Source organism: Mustelus asterias, chromosome 6 (assembly GCF_964213995.1).
Source record: "Mustelus asterias chromosome 6, sMusAst1.hap1.1, whole genome shotgun sequence".
Taxonomy (NCBI): domain Eukaryota; kingdom Metazoa; phylum Chordata; class Chondrichthyes; order Carcharhiniformes; family Triakidae; genus Mustelus; species Mustelus asterias.
In genome coordinates this window covers 5,077,897-5,093,639 of record NC_135806.1, presented here as the reverse complement: position 1 = coordinate 5,093,639, position 15,743 = coordinate 5,077,897, and the positions used below count along the sequence as shown (strand labels likewise).

Below are 15,743 nucleotides of genomic sequence, written 5' to 3'. Positions count from 1 at the left end.
ATGTCACACTATCTGTAACCCCCACAGCTTGCCTGGACTTGCAGAGTCTCACTGGCTGTCCTGTCTGGAGACAATACACATCTTTTTAACCTGTCTTAATGCTCTCTCCGCTCACATTGTTTGTACCTTTAAGACTTGATTAGCTGTAAGTATTCGCATTCCAACCATTATTCTGTAAATTGAGTTTGTGTCTTTATATGCCCTGTTTGTGAACAGAATTCCCACTCACCTGAAGAAGGAGCTTAAGGCTCCGAAAGCTTGTGGCTTTTGCTACCAAATAAACCTGTTGGACTTTAACCTGGTGTTGTTAAACTTCTTACAGCATTTATTGCCCATCCCTAGTTGCCAGAGTGCAGTTGAGAGTCAACCACATTGCTGTGGTTCTGGAGTCACATGTAGGCCAGACCGGGTAAGGACGGCAGATTTCCTTCCCGAAGAACATTAGTGAACTGGATGGCAAAAGCGAAAACGCTGGAAATTCTCAGCAGGTCTGGCAGCATCTGGAAGGAGAGAAAAGAGCTGACATTTCGAGTCCAGACGGCCGTTTGTCAAAGCTCATTTTGACAAAGGGTCATCTGGACTTGAGACGTCAGCTCTTTTCTCTCCTTCCAGATGCTGCCAGACCTGCTGAGAATTTCCAGCGTTTTCGCTTTTGGTTTCAAATTCGAGCGTCCGCAGTAATTTGCTTTTACCCAGTGCACCAGATGGGTTTTCTGACAATCGACAATGGTTTCATGATCATCAGTAGATGTTAACTCCAGATATTTTTTATTGAATTCAAATTCCACCATCTGCCGTGGTGGGATTTGAACCCAGGTCCCCAGAACATTCTGGAATAATAGTCTAGTGATAATACCACTAGTCCATCTGGGAGCTACATTGCGGATTCAACATAATGATATCATCGCTAAAAGGGTAAAGTTTCAAGGACAGGTTGCATAGACTTGGCTTGCATCCCGTCAGCATAGTGGATTTAGTGGTGATCCAACTGAGGTGATTGAAGCATATCATAGGGTAGATTTCTTCCATTGGGGGAACCTTGGAAGAAGGAGGCATAAATTAGAGCTCGGGGTGATTCAAGAAGCACTCCTTTACTCAAAGGGGAGTGAAAAGTTGGAACACTCTCCCTCAAAAAGATGTTGAGGCTGGGAGACTTAATTAAACATTTTGAAACTGAGACCAGTGGATTTTTGTTGGGTGGGGGATGGCGGTGGGGGTGGGGGGGGTTGGGAATGAAGGATTCTATGTCGATAAGAATGGAGAGAGTCTGTTTCCACCGGCTGAAGGATTGGTAACCAGGAGGCACGGATTGGAGATGACCGCCAAAAATGGAAATCAGACATTGTAAGGAGAAGCTTTCTTTACCCAATGAGTGCTTGCGATCAGGGGTGCATTGCCTGAGGGGGTGATATCTACAGATCCAGTTTCAATAGGGAATCCGATAAATATTGGAAGCAAGGGTTTGGGACCAGAGCGGGGGAAGTGAGAACCAACTGGATAGCACTTGCAAAGAGTCAGTGCAGACTGATAGAATGGCAACAGCACAGATGGAGGCCATTTGTCCTGTCTTGTCAGTGCTGGCTTTCGACAAGAGCGACCCAGCTCATTGGGCCGAATGGCCTCCTTCTGCACAATGCTATTCCACGATTGCACTGACGTGTCATTTGGGACCAAGATCCATAACTGTAACCCTTATCCAGTTCAGGGAGAGTTAGAGCAGCGTTGTAGTTGTAGGGTCAGTTTTTAGGCTGGAGTAGGGGGGGGGGAGTAATTAACTCCGAGTTTCTGACTGGCATCCATTACCCCACGGGGAAAAGTGAGTGTGTGGACATTGACCAAAGCAATGATCATCTCCGCTCCCATACTCTGCACAGTTCCATAACTGCCCCGTCCTCACTCTGCAAGCTCCAAGAACAATGGTGCCTTGGACCAATGCCCTAGTATAACTGCAAAAGGAAAGGAGGAAATTGTAATTCTAAAACAAATGTCAGTATTTCGGAAGTACTGTTACTGACGCTGCTGTACAGGAATCTGGTTGCTTGCATGAGTCTCCAGGGTGTGGCTCAGTGGGTAGCACTCGCTTGCCTTTGAGTCAAATGTTCCTGGGATCAAGTCCCACTCCAGACAAGAGTAACTGAACCCATGTTGACATTCGAGTGCCAAGACTGAGGGAGTGCTGCACTTTTGGAGGCTCTTTCAGATGAGACATTAAATCGAGGCCCCCACTACCCTCTCTGCAATAGAACTCCCTGTGCTCCATGGCAACTACCCATTGTGCGATGATCCAGTTCCATTTCCACGGAACCATAGAATTCCTACAGTGCTGCAAGATGCCATTCGGCCCATCGTGTCTGTACCAAATCTTTTGATTTGATTTGATTTATTCATTATTGTCACATGTATCAGTTTACAGTGAAAAGTATTGTTTCTTGTGCATACAAAGCATACCGTTCATAGAGTACATGGGGGAAAAGGAAAGGAGAGGGTGCAGAATGTAGCATTACAGGCATAGCTGGGTGTAGGGAAAGGTCAGCTTAATATAAGGTAAGTGCATTCAAAAGTCTGATGGCAGCAGGGAAGAAGCTGTTCTTGAGTCGGTCGGCACATGACCTCAGACTTTTGTATATTTTTCCCGATGGAAGAAGGTGGAAGAGAGTACGTCCGGGGTGCGTGGGGTCCTTAATTATGCTGGCTCCCATACTGCAAGGCAGCAGGAAGTGTAGACAGAGCCAATGGATGGGAGGCTGGTTTGCATGATGGACTGGGCTTCGTTCACTGCCCTTTGTAGTTTCTTGCGGTCTTGGGCAGAGCAGGAGCCCATACCAAACTGTGATACATCCTGAAAGAATACTTTCTCTGGTGCATCTGTAAAAGTTAGTGAGAGTCATAGCAGGTATGCCAAATTTCCTTAGTCTTCAGAGAAAGTAGAGGCGTTGGTGGGCTTTCTTAACTATAGCGTCGGCATGGGGGGACCAGGACAGATTGTTGGTGATCTGGACACCTAAAAACTTGAAGATCTCGAACCTTTCTACTTCATCCCCATTGATGTAGACAGGGACATGTTCTCCACGATGCTTCCTGAAGTCGATGACTACCTCCTTCGAATCTCTGATAGAGCATGCCACCCAAGCTCTATCCCCGTAACCCCACACAATCCATCTAACCTGCCCATCATTGGACTGTGGGAGGAAACTGGACCACCCGGAGGAAACTCTCACAGACGCGGGGAGAATGTGCAAACTCCACATAGAGAGTCACCCAAGGCTGGAATTGAACCCGGGACCCTGGCGCTGTGAGGCACTCTGCCACCCTATCGCCCATTTCAGGAGGTGTTTGCTGCTAATCAAATCAGTTGAGAACGCAGGAGAAACCTTTACCCAGAGGGTGGTGCGAATGTGGAAACTCACTCCCACAGAGGGTGATGGAAGTCAATGGATGCATTTTAAAGTTGGATTAGCTGGAAAGGAAAAGGAGGATATGTTAAAGGGGTGAGGAAGGTGCGGTAACATGAAGTATAAATGTCTATGAAACTGTTCAGAGTGCAATACCTGAACAGATGTGTTGGATAAATGGGTCATTTTCAGGCTGGTGAGGTGTAACTTGTGGAGTGCCAGAGGGATCAGTGCTGGCGCTTGAACTACTTACAATCTATGTCAACGACTTGGATGAAAGCATTAAATGTATGGTTGCTAAATTTACCGATGATACAAAGATAGGTAGAGAAATATGTTGTGAAGAGGACAAAGAAGTCTAGAAATGGATATAGAGTAAGTGGCAGATGGTTTATAATGTTGGTAAATGTGAATTTATCCACATTGGCAGGAATATTAAAAACAGCACCTTATTTAAATGGAGAGAGGCTGCAGAACCCAGAGGTACAGAGGGATCTGGGTGTCCGGGTACATGAATCACAAAGTTAGTACGCAGGTACGGCAAGTGATTAGGAATGCAAATAGAATGTTGTTTCTTGCAACGGGAATGGAATATAAAAGTTGGGATGTTTTACTTCAGTTGCACAGGGTGCTGGTGAGACCACATAAATCATAGAAACCCTACAGTGCAGAAGAAGGCCATTCGGCCCATCGAGTCTGCATCGACCACAATCCCACCCAGGCCCTACCCCCACATATTTACCCGCTAATCCCTCTAACCTACGCATCTCAGGACTCTAAGGGGCAATTTTTAACCTGGCCAATCGACCTAACCCGCACATCTTTGGACTGTGGGAGGAAACCGGAGCACCCGGAGGAAACCCACGCAGACACGAGGAGAATGTGCAAACTCCACACAGACAGTGACCCGAGCCGGGAATCGAACCCAGGTCCCTGGAGCTGTGAAGCAGCAGTGCTAACCCACTGTGCCACCGTGCCGCCCTTGGATCTGGATTATTGTGTACAATTTTAGATTCCTTAATTTAAGAAAGAATATAATCGCCTTCGGAGCAGTTTAGAGAAGGTCCTGGTACCTGGAATTAAGGGGTTATCCTATGAGGAAACGTTGGATAGGTTGAGCCTGTATCCATTGGAATTTCGGAGAATGAGAATCTTATTGAAACACATCAGATCCTGAGGGGACTCGACAGGGTGGATGCCGAGAGGATGTTTCCTCTTGTGGGAGAGACCAGAACCAGGGGACACAGTTTAAAAATAAGCGGTCTCCCAGTTAAGACAAAGATGAGCATTTTTTTCTCCAGAGGGTCATAGAATCATAGAATCCCTGCAGTGCAGAAGGAGGCCATTTGGCCCATCGAGTCTGCACTGACCACAATCCCAACCAAGCCCTAGCCCCATAACCCCATGCATTTACTCTAGTTAGTCCCCCTGACACTTAACCGGAGCACCCAGAGGAACTCTATGCAGACACAGGGAGAAAGTGCAGACTCCACACAGACAGTGACCCAAGCCACGGATTGAACCCAGGTCCCTGGCGCTGAGAGACAACAGTGCTAACCACTGTGCCCACCGTGCCACCCCTAGTCATTAGTCTGTAGAATTCCCTTCCCCAGTGAGCAGGGTCAGTGAATATTTTTAAGGCTGAGTTAGATTCTTGATTGACAAGGGAGGCAAAGGTTGTCGACGGTACACAGGAAAGTAGAGTTGAGGCCACAATCGGATCAGCCATGATCTTACTGAATAGTGGAGCAAGGGGCCGAATGGCCTACTCCTGCTCCGAGCTAGTATGTTCATATATTTGTGTGTTTGCAGCACAAGGAGGTAGAGACAACTGGTCTGTTCCCAGACAGAACATTGTGTAGGATGTGGGCCCAATGTGAGTCTAGGTTAGGATGCAAAGGGAAACTTGCAGTCGATTGGCAGGGTTGCTGATTCTGGGGTGAAATGTTCATCTCACTTCCCGATTCCTGTTCATTAAAACCAGGAGCAGTCCTGATCCTGGACTCTGCATTCTGAAACCGGAATGGTCACATATGAAAGAAATGACCCAACTCAAAGAATAACTGAAAGATTGGGGCATGTTGAAAAATGATTTTTTTTTGGTTATCTGGTCCATTCCGTGTAGCGTGATTCTGTCAGGTGGCAAGTGGGCATTCTCTTTCTTCGAAGCCTTGATGACATCTCGTCTCAGCCTCAGGAAGACTGAGTATGTAGCCTGATGAATCTCGATGGAACAATTTGTGACGTAGATTTGGGGAAAAAGAAGAAAAGAAATCCCTGGGATTGATTTGCTTTATTATTGTCACATGTATTGGGATACAATGAAAAGTATTGTTTCTTGTGCGCTATACAGACAAAGCATACTGTTCGTAGAGAAGGAAAGGAGAGAGTGCAGAATGCAGTGTTACTGTCATAGCTAGGGTGTAGAGAAAGATCAACTTAATGCAAGGTAGGTTCATTCAAAAGTCTGATGGCAGCAGAGAAGAAGCTATTCTTGAGTTGGTTGGTACGTGAGAAGCTGTTTTTGAGTTGGTTGGTACGTGAGAAGCTGTTCTTGAGTTGGTTGGTACGTGAGAGGCCATTCTTGAGTCGGTTGGTACATGAGAAGCCGTTCTTGAGTCAGTTGGTACATGAGAAGCCGTTCTTGAGTTTGTTGGTATGTGAGAAGCCATTCTTGAGTCGGTTGTTAAGTGAGAAGCTGTTCTTGAGTTTGTTGGTATGTGAGAAGCTGTTCTTGAGTGGGTTGGTACGTGAGAAACTGTTCTTGAGCGGGTTGGTACGGTGTTAGGGTGTTTGAGGGAGCATGGGTGGGTAATTATATGACTGGCTGTGGAGTGGTGTAATGCGTACTCATGTACATGTATACTGATTTTGAATGAACTTGTGATTGTTTTGTTTTGATGGAATTCTATTTAATTGAGCGTGGCTGTTAGGAGTTAGTGACAGGAATGCTTTCCCGTCATTTGGTGTTGGCTCAGTTTCTTCTTTTATTCTTTCGTGGGATATGGGCGTCATTGGCAAGGCTGACATTTGAGAAGATGGCAGTGAGCCACCACCTTGAATTGCTGCCACCCCCTGAGGTGTAGGTACACCCACAGTGCTGTTAGGGAGGGAGTTCCAGGATTTTGACCCAGCGACAGTGAAGGAACGGCGATATATTTCCAAGCCAGGATGGTGAGTGGCTTGGAGGGGGTGGGTGTTCCCATGTGTCTGCTGCCCTTGTCCTTCTAGGAGACGGAGGTTGCGGGTTTGGAAGGTGCTGTTGAAGGAGGTGTGTGGTGAGATTATTGGCCTTGCAATGTTCTTGCATATTAAACAGTAGGTCCTTTACCCAATTGCAAATATGTCTTCTGAAGTGACTTATTTCTTGAGAATGATTTAACAAATTACGCAGAATTCCATGCAATATAACAAATGATTGCCTATGCTTGCTGGGTGAACAAATTAATCAATAAAGGAAGTGAAGGGAGAGCGATTCAGTGAATTGTGCACTGCATTCCATATGAGAGCTTTTACAAGGTTAATAAATGTGTTTATTTATTAAATTTGTCAAATAGTTTTAAGACTGCAATGAGGCAAATGGCATCCTATCGCTCATCAAGGACTGCTGCTATTTTTTGCAATGGCTGAATAATAATGTTGTGAATTTAAAATGAATTGGCCTGCCAGGCTTTTCCCATTCACTGTTCTGAATGTGTTACTGAACAACTGAACTAAATGCTTATAGATATTGAGGAATTGTTGATGCTCTCGTAGGAACTTATAACATTCTAACGGGGTTAGACAGGGTAGATTCAGAAAGAATGTTCCCGATGGTGGGGGGAGTCCAGAGAACTAGGGGGGGTCATAGTTTGAGGATAAGGGGTAAAACTCTTAGAACTGAGGTGAGGAGAAATTTCTTCACCCAGAGGGAGGTGAATGTGTGGAATTCCACTCCCACAGGATGTGGTTGAGGCCAAAACGCTGTGTGATTTCAAGAAGAAATTAGAAATAGCTCTTGGGGCTAAAGGGATTAGGGGAGGGGAAAGGAGGGATCAGGATATTGAATTTGATGATCAGACATGATCATAATGAATGGCGGAGCAGGCTCGAAGGGCCGAGTGGCCTCCTCTTGCTTCTAGTTTCTAGATATGTAGCCTCACCTATGAGACTGGTGTAAGATTCCAACTATTCCAGTGTTCTCATTGCCAATCTCATTGTTCCATCCATAAACCTCAGTTTGTCCAATCTTCTGCTGCCCTAACTCTCACAGATCCAGTTCAGCCTGCTTTTTTCTTAATTCTTTCATGGGATGTGGGGTCACCGGCAAGGTCACCCCAAATTGGCCTTGAACTGAGTGGCTCCCCTTGTGCTCGCCGGCCAGCATTGGCACTGGGTCCAGCAATGTGCCAAATTTAAAGTTTTGACCTGAGCATTCAAGTCACTCCTTGTTATTCCTCCCTCCCCATGCCTGTAACCTCCTCCACCCCCACCCCCTCCAAGAGTCCGACACTCCATCCGCTCTGGCCTCCTGCCCCTTCCCAATCGCTCCACCTCTGCTGGCTGTGCCTTCAGCTGCCGAGGCCCCAAGCTCTGGGATTTTTTTCCTAGACCTCTCTGCTTCTCTCTGCTCCTTTAAGATGCTCAGAAAGCATCTTAAGCATCTCCTTGGCCAAGCTTTTGGTCACCTTGTCCTAATACCTCCTAATGTGACTCGGTGTCAAATTTTGATTGTTTAAAAAAAAATTATTTCAGTTTGGTGAGAACAAGTGAAGGAAAATACAACAGTGCAAAGACTAATCTGCTGGTTTTTAGTAAGAACAATTTTCATTTATATGGCACCCTAATGAAATGAAAGAAAATGTAACCTCATGTTGGTCTCTCTGGGGGTGAACCTACCCTCTCCCCTAAAGCTGAAGTTTTGCAATGGGATGTGGGAGCCAGTGAACTTGAATTTTGATTCCCGAAATGATTTGCTTCTTGTTGGGGGAATATCACATGGTCCCGTTTAATCTGGAGGATGGAGCATTGCTGGTGGCATTTCTCCAATGCTCTCATGTGTCGCTGATACCTGTTTTGAAACGTAGAAGATAGGAGCAGGAGGAGGCCATTCGGCCCTTCGAGCCTGCTCCGCCATTCATCACGATCATGGCTGATCGTCCAACTGAATAGCCTAATCCTGCTTTCTCCCCATAACCTTTGATCCCATTCACCCCAAGTGCTATATCCAGCCACCTCTTGAATACATTCAATGTTTTGGCATCAGCTACTTCCTGTGGTAATGAATTCCACAGGCTCCCCACTCTTTGGGTGAAGAAATGTCTCCTCATCTCCGTCCTAAATGGTCTACCCCGAATCCTCAGACTGTGACCCTTGGTTCTGGACTCCCCCCACCATCGGAAACATCCTCCCTGCATCTACCCTGTCTAGTCCTGTTAGAATTTTAAAAGTCTCTATGAGATCCCCCCTCATTCGTCTGAACTCCAGTGAAACAGTTAACACTGTTGACCTTGGGCAGTCTTGGGAAATCCCACCTAAGAATTCCCGCCCAGGCCTCGCTACAGTGCAGGAGTGTGGCGATGACAACTGCTCTGTACACAAGGACTTCCGTTAATTTGCCAAACACTCGCTGCCATGGTTTGTGGAAAGCTGAGATGGCGCAGCTGATCCGCTCGCTGTTGGATATCCTTGTCAATGGTGACCTTTCGAGAGAGGTGACTGCTGAGGTTTGGGGAGTGCCCAACATAATCCAGAGTGTCTCCTTCAACAGAAATGGGAGGTGGATATCTGGCTGACCAGGTGTGGTTTTTCGTTTTTCAACAGTCAAGAACACGTCAAGTCTCTTGCATGTAAATTGGAGAGGTGGCTTGCAAATCTGGTGCAGAGTGGACAATGACCCTACAGTCACCTGCAAACCGTAAATCATTTATGTCGATGGTGATCAGTCTAGGTTTGGCACCGAGGCGACTGGGTCATAGAGGTTTGCAGCATGGAAACAAGTCCTTTAGCCCAACTTGTCCATGCTGCTCTTTTTTACAAACCCCTAAGCTAGTCCCAATTGTCCACATTTGGCCCATATGCCTCTATACCCATCTTACCCATGTAACTGTCAAAACGCTTTTTAAAAGACAAAATTGTACCCGTCTCTACTACTACCTCTGGCAGCTCGTTCCAGACACTCACCACCCTCTTTATGAAAAAATTGTCCCTCTGGACCCTTTTATATCTCTTTCCTCTCACCTTAAACCTATGCCCTCTAGTTTTAGACTCCCCTACCTTTGGGAAAAGATATTGACTATCTAGCTGATCTATGTCCCTCATTATTTTATAGACCTCTATAAGATCACCCCTCAGCCTCCTCTGCTCCAGGAAAAAAAGCCCCAGTCTATCCAGCCTCTCCTTATAACTCAAACCATCAACTCCCGGTAGCATCCTAGTAAATCTCCTCTGCACTCTTTCTAGTTCAATAATATCCTTTCTATAATAGGGTGACCAGAACTGTACACAGTATTCCAAGTGTGGCCTTACCAATGTCTTGTACAAATTCAACAAGACGTCCCAACTCCTGTATTCAATGTTCTGACTAATGAAATCAAGCATGCCGAATGCCTTCTTCACCACTCTGTCCATCTGTGACTCCACTTTCAAGGAGCTGTGAACCTGTACCCCTAGATCTCTTTGTTCTGTAACTCTCCCCAATGCCCTACCATTAACTGAGTAAGTCCTGCCCTGGTTCAATCTACCAAAATGCATCACCTCGCATTTATCTAAATTAAACTCCATCTGCCATTCGTCAGCCCACTGGCCCAATTGATCAAGATCCCGTTGCAATCAGAGATAACCTTCTGCACTGTCCACTATGCCACAAATCTTGGTGTCATCTGCAAACTTACTAACCATGCCCCCTATACTCTTATCCAAATCATTAATATAAATGACAAATAACAGTGGACCCAACACCGATCCCTGAGGCACACCGCTGGTCACAGGTCTCCAGTTTGAAAAACAACTCTCTGCAACCACCCTCTGGCTTGAGTCATCTAGCCAATTTTGTATCCATTTAGCTACCTCACCCTGGATCCCGTGAGATTGAGATTAAAGAGTTTTCCATCTAAGCGGTATTTGACACTCATAACAAAGGGTAGTTAAGATCTTTGATGAGGCGAATAGACACTGTCAGGTAGATGGTAAATAGTAAGGGGATTATCACACAGCCTTGCTTAACATTGGTCCAGATTTTGAAGACATCTGTCATCAGCTACCGTGCAGTCGAATGTTGCATGATTAAGGTGACCAGATTCGAAGGGAAACAGCCCACTCAATGGTTGTGTTACTGGAATAGGATTCCAGAGGCCTGGCTCAACGGGAGACAAGGAGCGCCATTTTCCTGTCCCGCCTGCCACAAGAATCATAGTGGGCGGACAGGAACATTCAAAGGCCCGTTGACCTCGGGTGGTCTTGGGGAGAGCACGGCGGAAAATCCCGCCCAGGAATTCAAGCCCCATCAAAGGCGCTGGGAATTAAATCTGGAATAGAAAGTGAACATCAGTATTGATGAGCTCCAAATTACTGGATTGTTATTAAAAACCATCTGGTTCACTAATGTCCTTTAAGGAAAGAAATCTGCCATCCTTACCAGTCTGGTCTATACGTGACTCCAGACCCACAGAAATGTGGTTGACTCTTAACTGCCAAGCAAGCCACTCAGTTGTATTCATGAGGCCAGCTCACCATCACCTACTCAAAGGGCCAATAGAGATGGGCAATAGTTGCTGGCCTTGGCCCAGTTGACTATCCTAAACCTGTGTTATACGGATAGGCCAATTTATTTGTTACATTTATTCATTCTCTACATTGAGGAAGTTAAGCCCTTCCTGGTAAGATAGCTCAAGGGGTTGTTCTGTGCAAGTCCAAAATAGTTGTTGTATCAAGAAGTGCAAACGAAACCTTCCACTGCGGAGTGAACCGAGGAAGCAATGACAGAAATATCCATGATGTTATCATGTATAAACTTCAGCCATAGTGTGATTGGAGCTGGTCCCTAGAAAGTACTCAGGAAATGTATTTAACTCACCGATCAGTTACACCAGTCTGCCCTTGAAGTTACCTTGGTTTATTCAAAAATATAACAGTTCGACAGACTGCAGTGAATGTCAAGTAGGTTTTGTTAATATTCTCATTAGAAGAAATGGAACCTGTGTCTCAGCCTCTTCACAGGTTTTACCATCCCTCATTAATACATTCTTTCTCCGAAGGTAATTGGGAGAAATATTAACCTTTCGGGGACCAGCAGGAAGTTGCCATCCATTGAAGTTGGTCTAACATCTTTTTGATATTAACCTCTGTAAAAAGTCTTGAATATGAAAAGTTTGCACCAGTAATGAAGAGAGAAAGAGAGAGACGTGCATTTCTGTTGCACTGTTCTCGCCCACGGATGCCCTAATACACTTCACAGCCAGGCACGGTGGCACAGTGGTTGGCACTGCTGTCTCACAGCGCCAGGGACCCGGGTTCAATTCCGGCCTCGGGTCACTGTCTGTGTGGAGTCTGCACGTTCTCCCCGTGTCTGCGTGGGTTTCCTCCGGGTGCTCCGGTTTCCTCCCACAATCCAAAGATGTGCGGGTTAGGTTGACTGGCCATGCTAAATTGACCCGTGTGTCAGGGGGATTAGCAGGGCAAATATGTGAAGTTACGGGAATAGGGTCTGGGTGGGATTGTGGTTGGTGCAGACTCGATGGGCCGAATGGCCTCCTTCTGCACTGCAGGAATTCTATGATTCAATGAAAAACTTTTGTAGTGTGGTTGCTGTGGTAATGTGGGAAACATGACAGCCAGTTTGTGCACAGCAAGATTCCACAAACAGTATTAATGACCGGAGCATCTGTTTTTACTGATGTTAGTTGAGGGGGGAATATTGGCCAGGACACGGGGAAGAACCCCCGCCCCCCCCCCCCCCCCCCACCCCATTCTTCTTCCGTCTTGTTCCACCAGATCCTTTACGTTCAGGTGAGGTGGCAATAGGGGCCTCAGTTTAACATTTCATCTACAAAACAGCCTCGTTGGCAGAGCAGCATTCCAGCAACACTGCGCTGGAATTGTTAGACTAAACGTTTGTGCTCAGGGCTCCTGGAGTATTGTAAATGCTGAATAAGGTCCATAACAGTGTGATGACTTGTGCAAACGGTAGCCTCGAATGGTCAGATATTTGATCCGCTTTCAATGGCATTTTTATTTTGCAGAATCAAGTCAATTCGAACCTCCATTTCCCTTAATATTCCTGGCGTGTCTACGTTCACCATCGTTACTGTTCTGAAAGGGGCAGAAACACCTGACCTCTGTGCGGGGGTTGTTAAACACACCTCTTAAATTCCCCTCGGCCTTTCCTGTTGAATCCCAGCCTCACCAGTGTCTCCATGTAACTCACTCCCTCATCCCTGGTACCATTCCACTAACTCTCTGTAAGGCCTTGCCATCCTTCCTATTGTGTGGGGCCTGAGGTTTAACGCATTGCTCCAGCTCAACTCTAATCAGCGATTTTTAATGTTTTAGCACAACTACCTTGTTATTGCATTCTCTGCCTCGGTCTCTGAAACTGTTCTGTGCAGCGTAACTTACCTCCTGACTCCCCAAAGCCTGTCCACCATCTACAAGGCACAAGTCGGGAGTGTGATGGAATACTCCCCACTTGCCTGGATGGGTGCAGCGCCAACAACACTCAAGAAGCTCAACACCATCCAGGACAAAGCAGCCCGCTTGATTGACACCCCATTCATCCCCTTCGTTACTCACTCCCTGTACAGTGGCAGCAATGTGTACCGCCTACAAGATGCACTGCAGCAAGGCTCCTTCAACAGCACTCTCCAAACTCATGATCTAGAAGGGCAAGGGCAGCAGACACATGGGAACATCACCACCTGCATAAGAAACTGAGATTCCCATCCAACCATCTCACCACCTTGACTTGGAAATACATCACTGTTCCTTCATTGTTCCTGGGTCAAAATCCTGAACATCCATCCCTAACAGCACTGTGGTGTACCTACATCGAATACACTACAGCGGTTCAATAAGATGGCTCACCACCACCTTCTCAAGGGCAATTACATAGAAACATACATAGAAACTAGAAGCAGGAGTAGACCATTCGGCCCTTCGAGCCTGCTCCGCCATTCATTATGATCATGGCTGATCATCAAATTCAATATCCTGACCTGGCCTTCCCCCCCATATCCCTCGATCCCTTTAGCCCCAAGAGCTATATCGAATTCCTTCTTGAAATCACACAACGTTTTGGCTTGAACTACATTCTGTGGCAGTGAATTCCACACATTCACCACCCTCTGGGTGAAGAAATTTCTCCTCACCTTAGTTCTAAAAGGTTTACCCCTTATCCCAAAACTATGACCCCTAGTTCTGGATTCCCCCGCCATCAGGAACATTCTTTCTGAATCTACCGTGTCTAACCCTGTTAGAATTTTATAAGTTTCTATGAGATCCCCTCTCACTCTTCTAAACTCCAGTAAATATAATCCTAACTGACTTAGTCTCTCCTCATATGACAGACCTGCCATCCCAGGAATCAGCCTGGTAAACCTTCGCTGTACTCCCTCTGTAGCAAGGACATCCTTCCTCAGATAAGGACACCAAAACTGCACACAATACTCTGATTAGAGATGGTCTTGCCGGAGACTACAGCGTCCGATGAGAGAATACGTTTTTATGAAATTATAGAGTCATAGAGGTTTACAGCATGGAAACAGGCCCTTCGGCCCAACTTGTCCATGCCGCCCTTTTTTTTAAACCCCTAAGCTAATCCCGATTGCCCGCATTTGGCCATTTCTCTCTATACCCATCTAACCCATGTAACTATCTAAATGCTTTTTAAAAGACAAAATTGTACCCGCCTCTACTACTACCTCTAGCAGCTCGTTCCAGACACTCACCACCCTCTGAGTGGAAAAAATTGCCCCTCTGGACACTTTTGTATCTCTCCCCTCTCACCTTAAACCTATGCCCTCTAGTTTTAGACTCCCCTACCTTTGGGGAGTCTAAAACTCCACACGCTCTTTTTCTTTAGCCAGCCTTCTCAACTTGTCCTGCTGCTTCTGAGAGCTTTGATTGTCTGAAGAGGAAAGGCTCTCTGTCCCTGAATTCCCATTAGAATTGTGCTCCTTCAATTGACATCACACTTCTCTGCGTTAAGTGTCATCTGCCGATGTGTGTGCGGTGTCCACACATTCCTTGTGTCCTCATGCAGGATAAAGTTGACACCTCTGAACTGTAATGTGTGCTGACATCAGTGGATTGAATATCCTTCTGCTCACGTTAGACATGTAAACAAGTGCAGATTGACTCTGAGAGATTGCACTGGAACAGGGGGCGAAATGACTGTCGCTACCCGAGAGAGCGAGGGAGAGAGGGGAGAAGGGAATTTTCAAGGCGAGCTGTTTATACTATTTCATTAACTTCTTGTTCAAAGAGGAAACAATATTTTTGAAAACATTATTGTGACTCCAATCATAAATCCATCTTGGTGCCCCATGATTTTGGCAGCATACATAAATACGGCGTATAAAGTGCAAAAATTGTTTTTTTTCCAATATAAAGGTAGGTTTAAATCGCAGACATAGCAGTGAAGGTGAAGTTTGCAGCACAGAAACAGGCCATTCGGCCCAATGAAGGGTGGCACGGTGGCACTATGGTTAGCACTGTAGCCTCACGGCACCAGGGACCCAGATTTGCTTCCCGGCTCGGGTCACTGTCTGCGTGGAGTCTGCGCGTTCTCCCCGTGTCTGCGTGGGTTTCCTCCGAGTGCTCTGGTTTCCTCCCACAGTCCAAAAGTCATGCTGGTTAGGTGCGTTGGCCAAGCTAAATTCACCCTCAGTGTACCCAAACAGGCGCCAGAGTGTGGCGACTAGGGGATTTGCACAGTAACTTCATTGCAGTGTTAATGTAAGCCTACATGTGACACTAATAAATAAACTTTAAACTTTTAAACTGGTCCATGCTGCTCATGACCTCCCCCCCCTCCTCCACTGCCCCAATGTGTCACCTGTGTCTATCATCATTTCCTTCTGTTCCTTTCTCCCTGTTTGCCAGCTTTTTAAACACTATTACCTCAACCACTTCCTGTGGGAACGAGTTCCACAATCTCACTGCTTCTTGGGGTACAAAAGTTCCTCTTGAATTTCTTATTGAGTTTATTAGTGACTACAGTGTCTTATATTGATTGTCCTAGTTTTGGTCTTCCCCCACCTTTATGTCCATCCTACGCAACACACTTTGATCTTAAAGACCTCTTTCGAGTCCGTCCCCCCTCCCCCCGGCCTTCCCTTTTCTCGAGGAGGAAGAATCATGACAAACCAGAAAAAG

The 15,743-nt window shown here is 46.2% G+C and overlaps 1 protein-coding gene across 2 annotated transcripts in view; it reads left to right on the top strand.

Annotated features, from left to right (window-relative positions):
- Nucleotides 1-15,743, top strand: part of apba1b (amyloid beta (A4) precursor protein-binding, family A, member 1b) — a 180,731-nt gene that overhangs the window by 158,825 nt on the left and 6,163 nt on the right. The window lies entirely within an intron of this gene.